Source organism: Palaemon carinicauda, chromosome 26 (assembly GCF_036898095.1).
Source record: "Palaemon carinicauda isolate YSFRI2023 chromosome 26, ASM3689809v2, whole genome shotgun sequence".
Lineage (NCBI taxonomy): Eukaryota > Metazoa > Arthropoda > Malacostraca > Decapoda > Palaemonidae > Palaemon > Palaemon carinicauda.
In genome coordinates, this window is record NC_090750.1 from 84,673,435 (window position 1) to 84,686,839 (window position 13,405).

A 13,405-nucleotide genomic window follows, 5' to 3' on the forward strand; every position below is an offset into this window, starting at 1 on the left:
TCTAAGAGTAATTTGCACATCATTTGCATATGTTAAACCAATAGATTATTCATAATATAAAAAGCATTTGTGATAGGGCCGTATAAAAAAAAGGGAATGCCAGTTCGTATTTAAGCTCCGAATCGACATCATTCGCATGCATTCCCACGAAAAATAATGATTTTCATTTCAAATGGAAATTACGTTTGGATTGCTCTCAAATAACCCAAGTATCGAGGAAATGATCTCTTTTTCTGATTTTATGTAGAGATTTTTAAATGAAAACTAGTCATACTCATCAGGCTGCTGGGATGTATTGGGATCAGATAAGCTCATTAAACGCCTATTTTTGGTGGGTATATTTCTCTCTCTCTCTCTCTCTCTCTCTCTCTCCTCTCTCTCTCTCTCTCTCTCTCTCTCTCTCTCTCTCTCTCTCTCTCTCTCTCCCCTTTATTATAAAGAAAGTGTGGATTTATATATACTATATATTTATTATTATTATTATTATTATTATTATTATATATATATATATATATATATATATATATATATATATATATATATATATATATATATATATATAATATATCATGTGTGTTTATGCTTAGCCAAGTATCAACTACAGAACTATTACCCCATACTTTATCAAGTCTTCATATTTCATCTGAAATAGCTATGATTTCTCTGCTGGATTACTTTGGGTATAAATCATTAGCTAATTGTAGGTCATTATCCAGTCAATATTAAGTAATTAATTACCGTTCAGTTGTGTAAGTGAAAGGGAAGACAAGGATTGGCCATGGGTCAATGGTTTTGCCAAATTACTGACCGTAAGTCATAAAGACAACAGAGATTGTAGTGTGTGTGCGTGCACTCAGGCTTACGAACATACGCTAATGTACAAAAAATGTCTGTCAAGAACCTTATTTTGTGATAAAAGGAAGAGGGATGTAAATTTTAAAGTAATGTGAATTGGTGTGTACTGCAGTTGTTTCATACAAGCGTGTACACTATAATGCTATTGCTTTTCTTATCTTTCGCTCTCCCCCTCGCTGATAATAAAAACCTTTTTAAGCTTGCCATCGGATGTTTTCACATTGTTTGAAATTTTGACATTGTTGCCCTCGACTGTTTGTATAAAAGCTGGTTTTCTTATTTTAATAAACCTCTTGCCTTCACCTCGATCTCGCCTATTACCACCTAACAGCTACCTCACACAGGGGGCTACTGGCATGTTTAACTATATTTATAAAGCACTAAAAAGACAAAAAAAAAAGGTACAAGAGTTTACTGCAAAATCTCTCGCCAATTGAGCTAGCTTTAGAAAGAATAAAACAGAATTATTTCCATATGACTCACAACAGTTTCATCTGAAGCAGATGAAACTACATACATTATTGCCACCAAGAGGATGCTGCACTTGGTAGCAAAGCTCAACAAGACACTGCTGACCAACAAGGCTACACTTTTGAGGAGTCGGATAATAGTAATTTTGCATGCTTAAAAGCAAAGAAGATATTTCAAGCGCCATCTTGTGTAGTTCAGACACTGGTGTTATCATCCTAGCACAATATAGCATGGAAAAACTTTAGACAAACTGATAAAATTCGGAAGAGGAAAAAGAGGTGGGATACCTATCAATGAAATTGCAGCAGCCATGAGACCAAAAGCCTGTCGCATCTGAGAAGAATTTTGTGCTGCCCAAAATATGGATACAGCAGTTTTAGTCTAGTCCAACAGATTGACTTTCTTTGTCCATTCATGCTACGAGATATGCCAAGAAAGCACTAATATAGTAATTTTTCTTTTTTAGTGAGGCAGATTTGCATATTCTCATGAGTGTCCTTTTAGCTCGGACAAGGATCATGTCTCCCAATTATCGTTATTATTATATCTGGACTTGTATAGGATCATATATCTCATGAATCATGAAGACCTAATCGGGATTATCTCTCTCATGGAGAGGTAAATTTTAGATTTTTCTCTTGAAAAGAAAAAAAGAATTAAATACCAATTTCACTCAGGTAAACATTGTGGTTGTTTCTCTGAATTGCAGAGGAAATATTAGAGATAAAAATGTATTTGATCCTTTGAAGCGGCGCTCGGTTGAAAATATGATTTCTAAATGCACATTTCTGTATTCATGAATTAGGGAATAGTTTTACTTTCTAATATTACTTTATATTTGTTTTTAGCCCATTAATTTTTTTCATCTATTCTTTATTTATCATGGTTTTGATTGATTTTCTTTTCTAGGGCTTAGGCTATGTTAAAGAAGAAACATTAAGTGAATTTTGCTGATTTAAAAGTATAAAGTATCTAGAAGAATTGGAAGACCGATGGCTACATGGCTGAGGGCTATGAAGCTTGAAGTAGGGGATAATAAATGGAGACGTGTTTATTTAAAAGCTCGATAGACTTAGGAGATGATGATGAGTATCTTATTTTGCCGTTCACTGGAAATTTAAGTAAGATATCGTTGTTAGCTGTATTTAATCTCATTTGTTTGGTTAGGTTAATGTTTATTTCTGTTACATTCAAGATTTTAAAGATTCTCTTCATCAAACTTTTGTGTACATTTTTGCATCTTTCGCTCTCATTAATCTCGCAATGCCCTCTTAACAGAAGATATGACAAACCTCGTGATTTTAAAATGTAGACCAGTCACTTTGAGACTGCACAATCTGATATCATAGCTTGAGCGCATTGCTCTCTTCCATATATTCAACGTGGGTTTTAGTTCCCGCTGATTTTAATTAAATTGCATCACTCTAGCATTTAAAGTTTTCGTACAACGGCTTAGCAATTACCTTTTATATATATATTAAAGGTAAAGGTCTCTGGTTTCAGTTCCAGTTTGATCAGAATAGATGCTCACCAGAACGTCAGCCGGGCAATCTGTCCCCCTACTGTGGTGCCCAACCAAAGCAGCAGCCTCCCCAGTAACAGCTTAAACACACGGTTCCGAGCTGGGATCGATCTACTGCTATGCGAATGCTAAGGGAACAATTTACTACTGTGCTAGCCAGGAAGCTATATGAATTTATTTGTGTATAATATATATTATACATGTGTATATGTGTATGTGTATATATATATATATATATATATATATATATATATATATATATATATATATATATATATATGTATATATATATAATATATATATATATATATATATATATATATATATATATATATATGTATGTTATATATATATTATATTATATATATATACATTATATATATAATATATTGTATATATATATATTATATATATATATTATATATCATATATTGTATATATATATATATTGTATGTTATATATATTGTATGTTATATATATATTATATTATGTTATATATATTGTATGTTATATATATATATATTATATTATATGTACATTATATATATAATATATTGTATATATATATATATATATATTATATATATTATATATATATATTATATATATTATATATATTATATATTATATATATATATCATATATATATCATATATATATATATATATTATATATATATTTATATATATATATACATATATTATATATATATTATATATATATATATTGACTGTTTTACTGCTATTATGGCATAAAGTCGCGCTATAAATCCTAGCCAAAGGCGGGAAGGGATTTAGGCCAAGGGTCGGAGCGTGATCAAAAGGGGATAAGAGGGTTTGGAATTTCATTACACTTCATGTGCTTATACGCCATAATAGACATGATTTGTTTATTGGCAAACTGTCAAAAATGTCAAAACTAATTTTTCTACCTATATTATAATAAATTAAAATCGATACTGCTAATGTTGTTGCGAAAACATATTCTTAATTATATTGACTTAGATTTGCGCGAATTATTAATCTATATACTGTTTTTATTAATATTTTTAGTTTATTTTGTTGTTACATGTCATAGATAGTAGGTTGGCCAGGGTACCAGAAACCCGTTGAGATACTACTGCTAGAGGCATCGGGTACTTCTTTGTATCCCTCTCTCTCGTTACGTTTTGTTGAAATTTTGTAGCATTGGTTTCTATGAAATATTTTTATTGAAGATTTATATGAAACTTTGCAGTAATTTTAAACCATAATTTAAGGTTTATTCTGAAAATTTTGAGGTGACATTGTACTAAAGTAAATTTTCAAAATTATCTTTGATAGCATTGCGAAAGCAGCTAATGAGAGAGAGAGAGAGAGAGAGAGAGAGAGAGAGAGAGAGAGAGAGAGGAGAGAGAGAGAGAGAGAGAGAGAGAGAGAGGGGGGGGGGGGGGCTATTAAACACTATATGATGGTCCAAACTTTCTATTTCATTACCCAGTAGTGAATAATCTGATTGTGGGTTACTATAAACTATGTACATGATTTTGCATTTCCCACAATTGAAAGGCATTTTCCATTTTTGGGGCTATTCTCTTAACTTCATTAGATCCTCTCTTAAGGCTTCTACGTCTTCTGGGTTCGCAACATTTATGCCTAGTTTAGTATCATCGGGAGAGAGAGAGAGAGAGAGAGAGAGAGAGAGAGAGAGAGAGAGAGAGAGAGAGAGAGAGAGAGAGGGAGGTTATTAAACACTATATGAGTACTACCTACCCCTCGACTCTGCTATTAAACCTCTTAATATATCCCTGTTCTTACCTTCCCCAATCACTTTATCTCTCTTCGAACACAATAGAAAGTGATCTTTGCTTTCCGTAATGGATCGCTTCCGTAGTATGTAAGCGAACGAAGGTTTTGGCTCTGTTTTTAGAATTAAGTTCTTGCTGGCGTTGCTCTCTTCTAGGTTGTGAGTCGTGTCTTCAATCTTGTTTGGTTGTTTAGAGTCAACGGCGGCTAGGAATTTACTGTTATCGTCGTTGTTGTTGATATATTCATGTTGGTTGATATTGAAATTTTAGTATTTACTTAAATCTGATTTCTACTTCACTTTGTTCGCATAGTTTTTACTTAGCTACTAGGATAGTTTGAAGACCCAGCCCTACATGGCTGAGGACTGAGGCGTGAAGTAGATGAATGGAGGTATTGATTTAAAAGCTCAAGATAGACTACTGGCGAAATCTAAGAGGCTCTTTGAGTCAATTGGCGTAGGAGGGATGATTATGACTATGATGAAATCAGATTTCTACCTCGGTCCAATGTGACTTGTATATTTTCGAAAAATAACAGGAAGTTAGTATATTAAAATATCTAATATCTTAATATTCGGTGAGTTCTTTGCTTAATATCTTGCATATCTGCATTACAATCATTAACGTAGTTTGGCATCTTTGTAAACTCAAGATTTTAAGTGATATTGAATAAATTTCGCATCAAATTTAGTTTACGCCACAATTACGTGGCCATGCATTGGATAGGAGTATTATCACAATCTGCCACTCGTTGCTACGATTCTGTGAAGTAGCAGATTTGCTAATATAGATACTGGGGAAACTGCTGTTTTACCTTTCACATTAGGTTTTTATAAAAAAATTCAAGTAATTATTTTCGAAAATAAAATGATTATGATTAAAACACACAACGCATGTGTATAGTATATAGCCAATTCCTTTTAGCAAGGCAGATTTGCACAGACTTTCCGGGCTGATCTTTCAGCTCGGAAACTCATTTCCTGCTTGCTGATTGGATGGAAAAGATAATTCTAACCAATCAGGTGGCAGGAAACTTTTTTAGAGCTAAAAGTGGACCGCTGCGAGTCTGTGCAAATGTCTCATTAAAATAATGACTATCTGTGGCTTCAGAGAAATATCAAATGAATAGACTGTCATATTCATCTTTAAACTAGTGACTTGGTGTTTTAGCAACCTGTGCAAAAACTGTTAGTTGCCTCCTGCCCCTACATAGTTGCTCATCATCAGCAGCATTTCATTACTCAAGCCTGTATTGTTCGCATTATCTCTAAAAGAATATATATTTCACAATTATCTTAAGAATGCATCACTTATCTAAGAATAAACTGGGGAAAATGGGTCTTTTAGGAGGACGGAGGGGAGGCCTTGAATGGCTTGAGTATACAGTATATTCATAGTGGATTATATATTTTTTTTATTTCGTTTTTGAGGTTGCAAATTAACAAGATTTTATGCTGATAGTTTCAGCTGCTGCAACAGATCTTTTTGAAGTATTTATACTTCCCATACAGAGTACAATGGAAAGTAGATATATCAAAATCTCATTGTGTTGCTAGTTACTGAATTTGCGAATGAGAATACTTCTTTATATGAAAAATTTTTTTTAACTCATTCTTGTAGGATTTTAGAAATGCCTTTATTTTCTCTTCAGGCATGAGTCGAATACTGTAAAGGCATTTCCCTGTCAAGAGATTTCTCACCGCTGATATTAGTAGTCTCTTCCCTGCAGACCCTTGAAGGCTTGTCTTCTTAGAATGAAGAGTGTGAGGGGCCGACGGATTTGTTAAGACTTTTGGGTACATTTCAGGTTGAGTATTCTATTCACGGATTTTAAGAAATAAGATAACATGCTATGCTTATTCAAAACAGTACCCACCTGGTTAGTACAGTGGTAAGATTTTTGTCGAGCAGTCGCATGGCTACAGATCGATCCCAGCCAGGGACTATGAGTTTAAGCTGTTTACTGGGGAGGACACTGCTGTGCTTGGGTATCAGTGGGTGGTTGGCCTTGCCCGTTTGACGTTTCTGGTGAGCATCTCTTCTGGTGAAACAAAAACTGTAACCAGACACCTTTTAAAGACCAATTTTTCGCTTTCAGAATTTAGTCGGTTAACTGAAAAGCTGTAACCAGACAACTTTTAAAGACCAATTTTTCGCTTTCAGAATTTAGTCGCTTAACTGAAAAGCTGTATGTATTCGTATGCAAAAGACTGGACACTATATTGAAGTGTTGTGGCCTTATTGGTAACGTCCCTGCCTGGTGATCGCCAGGATTGGTTTCGAATCTCGATCAAACTAGTTCGTTTAGTGGCTGTAACCTCACTATCCTTATGAGCTAAGGATGGGCGGCTTCTGTAGGTCTCTGCTGAGTCATCAGCAACGATTGCCTAGTCCTCCCTGGTCCTAGCTTGAATGGAGAGGGGCCCTTGACGCTGATCATGTGTATACTCTTATATGGTCACTCTAGGGCTTTGTTCTGCTTGCTAGGGCAATCTCGGTCCTTTGCCTCTGCCATTCATGGGTGGCCTTTAAACCTTTGTGCTTAGCAGATCTAGCGTAGCGATAACTCTCTCTCTCTCTCTCTCTCTCTCTCTCTCTCTCTCTCTCTCTCTCTCTCTCTCTCTCTCTCTCTCTCTCATTTACATATCCCTGGTGACGCCTTCCTTCTCCTCTCTTCTTCGTGTTCCTCCCCTGTGTTCCCTCAATGAATACATCTCCTCTGAAATCTTTCCTCCGTGAAGGACGGGGGAAATTATATAGATTTTTCGCTCAGCCGAAGTTTGGCAATTCAAAAAAAGGTTTTATCGAAAAACTTCGGTGTCGAGTCTTGATGCATTTCAATTTTCTCTGGAGAACGTCTGTAAGGGAAGGCTCTAGATATGCAGATAAAGGAGAGAGAGAGAGAGAGAGAGAGAGAGAGAGAGAGAGAGAGAGATATTGGGCCCTAACAACGCTTAAGTTAGTTTTTTATATTTTAATAAAAGAAAAATTGACTCAAGTTTTGGTAAGTTTTGGTTTGTTTCCTCTTGGTTAGAAACCAGGGTTTTATTGTACATGTGTGTCGAGTTGTGCTGACGTATAGTTAATGGAAGACCTGTATATATAGAATTCAGTCATTAGATGCAAAAAGAAAAATTTTATTACTAAGATGTATGATACATCTATGAGTACACAAACGCACATATATTTATACATGCATATGAATATACATATAAGAAATATATAAATACTTATATAGATACATATATAAATACATATAAATATAAAATATAATTACATATTAATATACAATATAATTACATATAAATATACACGTATAAATACACACATAAAAGTTCCAAAACCTAGAGTTATAACAAAAAACTTCATGAATTTAAAACTGGTTCAAAGTTCTGAATAAAAAGAGAAAAAGTAAACATGGAAAGAAGAAACTCTGTAGGTGCTCTTACCAAATGATTGTCAACACCGTGGCTTTAAATCCTTGACCTTTGTAATCAACGTCTCTTCTTCTCAACAAATTCCCCTCTTGAAGTTTCCTTCCCCCCCCCCCATTTCAACCACAACCTCTCCACCCCGCCCCCTCTTTCTATGATCCCTAATTTTCCCATCGAGAACGAAAGGGCTTTTTGCCTCTCCTTTGTATATTCTATACCTTCATGTGTCTTCTTTTTTACTTTTCTTTACGTTCTTACGATAATTTCTTTCTCTTCGGCTTCCATCTCAGTTTAGAGGTATTTATTTCAGTGACTTTGACTCTCCTTTATTTCAAGTAGTGTTAATGTCTACTCTAGTTTTCAATCTTTTTTGTTAGTTCTTTTTTGTCCCTTATTCTTAATTTTTTTTTTTTGATTAAATAACTGTGTACACGGTTCACTGTATTGAACTTGTATTGGTTGCCTATGTTTTATGGTTTTTATAGTAATTATTATATAATCAATATTTTCTACCATGCTTTGTCAAAGAAAAGTTTTTTTTTTCTTTTTCTGGAATATTCCTTTCAACATAAAAGTTCCTCTTATAAAAAGGCATAGCAAAAATCTACGGTCTCGTATCCCTTTATCATACCACCAAGCCATGGTCTCGGTGTGTGAGACAACCCCACCCCTTATATTCGTGATGAGTTCTACTTCAGAAGGATTAAGGCAGATTATCCTCAAAGTCAACAACTTGCGGTTCTGGTGAACAGTTTTGGAAGTCTGCTCCCCTCTCCTCCTTCGCTATTTTTTTCCACCTTTCAGTTTTCATTTCGCCTCCAACTCCTCCTCCATTCCTCCACCCGTATCTTCATCCATGCTCTCGTCGTTTGCATTTGTAGGAATTTTGTTTTTACCAGTTTAACTTTCATTAATACTTTTAATGAAGGTAAGATTGTTTTATAGAAGCTCTTCTAACAAATTCTAAAACTGTCCTTTTTCTATAACTGGGCAAATGCAAAAGTTTCTATTTATCATAAAATTATAAATTATGGCATTAGTCGTTTATGAAGGAGGTTGATTCTACAATTTTTCTGCTAAGTAAGCTTTAGTATATAAAAGTGCGAAATCCATTAGCTCGGTTATCATTTTTCACCAACTATTTGAGTTTGCCAACAGTATTAGAATAATTTCTTCAGTTATTGATTACTTTTGGCTAAGGTAATTTATAATCTGATTATCGTCTAGGAATCACGATAAAAGGTAAATTCAACTTTCAGAATATGACTAGAATTCTTTATTTAATTAGGGGAACTTATTTGTATCATACCTATTTGGCTGAGAACTATAAAGCGTGAAGTGAGAGATGATTGGACAAGTGTTGAATTGGAAGCTGATGACGACTGGAGGCCTTTTGCGTCGGTAGACCTAGATGATGATTTGTATTTCCTGACTGCATCAATTACCATTTAAGCCATGATGCCAGGCAATTCTCAACCATTCGTTTAAGTTTTCTAACTAATTCTAGGTCACTTCTTGTCTTGAGTAGTGCCATAGCCTCTGTACTATGGTCTTCCACCGTCTTGGATTAGACTTCGCTTACTTGAGGGTACACTCTGACCCACTGTTCTCTTATCTCTTCTTTTTTTTTTTTGTAGTATATATAGGAAATATTTTTAATGTTAATGTTTTTTAAATATTCTATTTTTCCTTGTTTCCTCTCCTCGCTGGGCTATTTTTCCCTGTTGGAGCCCCTAGGCTTAAAGCATCCTGCTTTTCCAACTAGGGTTATAGCTTAGCAAGTAATAATAATGATGATAATAGCAGAGCTTAATCTTGCTTCAGGGTATTGCTCTGTAATGTATAATAGCAATCACGCGCGGTGTCAGACGTGAAAAATGGCGTTGCTTCTCTGGATTTATAGACTGTCCCAGTCAGCGTTCGTTTAATTCTTCGTTGAACTTCAACCCAAGGGTACAATAAACTCTGCCCATCAAAGTCAGAGGGAACTAGCACGAGACAAAGACAAATTTACTGCTTAATATGGTGAAGTAGGAATTCCAAATGGTGTTTGTCAGTTTTTATTATTTTTATTTGGAGTGTATTATTCCCGTTATTTATGATCTATTTGAGGAAAGGAGGCTGGTATGAATTACTTTTGAGGTATAATGTATTTCCTTGGAAATATCATGTAAAGATTGAAGATTGGTGTTTATGAATAGTCATATGTTGCTACTAAATTTGGCATAAACCATTAATATTTTTAACAATTTTGGTTAAAAGCATTGTGACATTAGTTTAGAGAAATTAAATGAAATGACTCCAAAACTTTCTTGTCAGCAAGTCTAGGTGTAGAGGTTTTGGAATTCAGTTATCCGTTTCTTGTCTTAGTCTTTTTTTCTGACATTGACATCATGCAATATAAAGTCTTGTAATGAACTTTTATTTTTGTGCAATTACCGGATATTTAAGAGACGTAATGACACTTTTCGTCACATTACATCTGCACATTTACCTGGCTCTTCCAGTAAACTTTTATTGAAAGTAACGAACTAGTTTTCCGTATTGTGACTTGCACAACGGAGTTCATAAGCAAATATATCTTTTATTATATATATGGTGTATTATTGAAGAGCGAGGTTCACAAACTTTGTTGGAACGTTTATATATAATGTACAGTACTTTGAGAAATTTCTTGTTTAGAATATTCTTATTTATCATGAAACTTTTTTTTTTTTTTATTAGCAATAAAGGGGGATTATACCCTTTCCTAGTATAAATGGAATAAGTTTGATTGGCTACTATAACTGGATAGCGTAATTTTCCAATAATATTGCATGCAACCCGTCAAAAAGGATGGTTAATTATTTCTATGTATATGGACCCACACACTCACCAGGTTATGATTGCTCACTTTCCCCCCGAGGTACGGGGAGAGCTAACAGTGTTTTTTATTTTTTTCTCTCTCCTTGAAGAGGGCCAATTTGTATTGGTCGAAATATAGCGTTTTCTTTGTATTTCCTTAGTTTTTTTATGGGCCTTTTTGAAAAAAAGCATGTTAAACTGTTTGATTATAGTTATATTATATGTATGTATATGTATACACACACCTGTTCAATATTATGTATGAGAGATCTACCTTGAGTTAGTCAGTCTGAGAGGCTGACATCTGTAACAGTTCGTAAGACCGCCCTATGCTTATGGACACTGCGTGGCATTTCTTGATCATGTTTACTTTCTCAATTATATGTTAGTTGGACATTGCAGTCTACTTATCCAAATGCTATCACTCTCTCTCCGTCCGACAGAAGGAGAAAATCTTGCATATATTGCCAAATAGATTCACAGGTGATAGCCGTTCCCGTGGCAACAAGATTCCCCCCGAGACTCCAATTAATGCTTCTTTCAAATATTTCTGCAATATTTTTCTGGTGTTCACCTTATTTTGGTCTTGGTCTTCCTCTCTCGCTTATTTTTCTTATAGTTATCTTATTTTTATCTTTTTATATCTTCTTTCCTTTTTGTGCTCCTTCCCTGGTTCATAATTTTTAATTGCCTTATTTCTATTTTCTATTTTCCTTGTTTTCTATCCCTTTCCATCTTCATTTCTTCATCATTTTTTTTTCTCTTAATCAAAGAACGCCAGCTTGCCAATGAATAATTTAATTAAACATTGAATAAAACTTGTTTTTTTTTGCTCTTCATCCAGTAGTATTTTCTTTGTTACTAATTAATTTACGATACGAAATCTTTAATACTGTTTAGTAGACCATAATCCTTTTCTTCAAAAGTCTCTTCGTTGTATTTTTATTCATTTATATAAATGTTATCCTCATAATCATCATCTCCTACGTATATTGACGTAAGAGGCCTCTTTAGATTTCGCCAGTCTTCTCCATCTCTTGCTGTTAATTCAATTTTTCATTTTCATCATTTCTTATTTCACGGTTCATAGTCCTCAGCCATGTAGTCCTTGGTCTTCAGACTCTTCTAGTACCTTGTGGATCCTAGTTGAATGGTTGGTGAACTAATCTTGGTGAGTCCGAAGAGCATGTCAACACAATCTAACCTTCACCATGATCTCATCCACATATGGAATTAGAGTAATCTCTCCCATAGCTTCATTTCTAATCTTGTCCTACCAATTCACTCCCAATATTCTTCTGAGGGCATTGTTCTCAAATCTATTAAATCTGTTGGATATTTTTTTTTCATCATTATCTTAGTAAATTACTGTTATTTTTTACTTTAAATTCACTGATCCGTATGATTGGTATTACTTAATTACTGCTATTTTTGTTTCTGTTTTAGTTTTCCCAAAACGGGGTGAAGAGCCAGCCGGCAGTAAATGTAATTTCTAATTATCCCTTTCAACCTGATCCACCTCTTGTCATTACTCTTAATACATTCATATTATCCAATACCAGTTCTCATAACATTTATATATCTTGTATAATTATATGTGATGTTATTGAAAATTTAATCATAATACGCTTCCCATGACATCAGACGCACGAACGCATCTGGCGCTACCAGTAAACAGAGATCAGGAGATATAAATAGAGCTGTTATGTCGTAATTGCTATAATTTTGGTAAAATTATTTAAATTGCAGAGTCTGGGGTTTTGAATAGGCGGTGATTTCACGGGGATTCTGGGTGGATCGGGCTTTGAAAATTCCAAGTTTGTTAGCGGGTCTTGTTGTAAATCGCTCGTCGGAATGTCCTCCCCTCTTTTTATAGTTTCCTCTTTTTGGAGTTGGAGCTGTTTGCCTATGTGTTTATGCGTATTAAAACGAGAAGGTCATTGTATTTCCTAATTACAGTAATGACAGAGGTGATTACCTACGTCAACGAAGTTGGGACGAGGTTATGTTTTCACCTCTGTTTGTACGTGGGCACTCTACTTCCTAATAAGAGTAATGACGGGTAATTAAGTACGCCAACAAAGTTGGGAGGTTGTGGTCCCTCCCCTCCCCCCCCCCTTGTTTTTCCGTATGTCCGTTTATGAAAAACTTCCTGTCCATAATTTTACTCAATTTGAGTAGTGAAACTTCTAGGGATTATTTTTTTTTCCAATTTGAGTAGTGAAACTTTCAGGGATTAATTTTTTTTCCAATTTGAGTAGTGAAACTTTCAGGGATTATTTTTTTTCTCAACGGTACACTAAAACTAGTTCTATTTTTGTTACACTAATATGAGCAATGTATGGTCTGATACTTAGTTATGAATTAAACTGTTCCCTTGTTAAGCCCACTGAATGAAGTTTCATATGCTGAATCCGCTACTGCTGCTACCTCAGTGGTCACCTCGAACGGAGGACACAGCAGAGCCTACCGGAACTGCGTCACAATCTCGC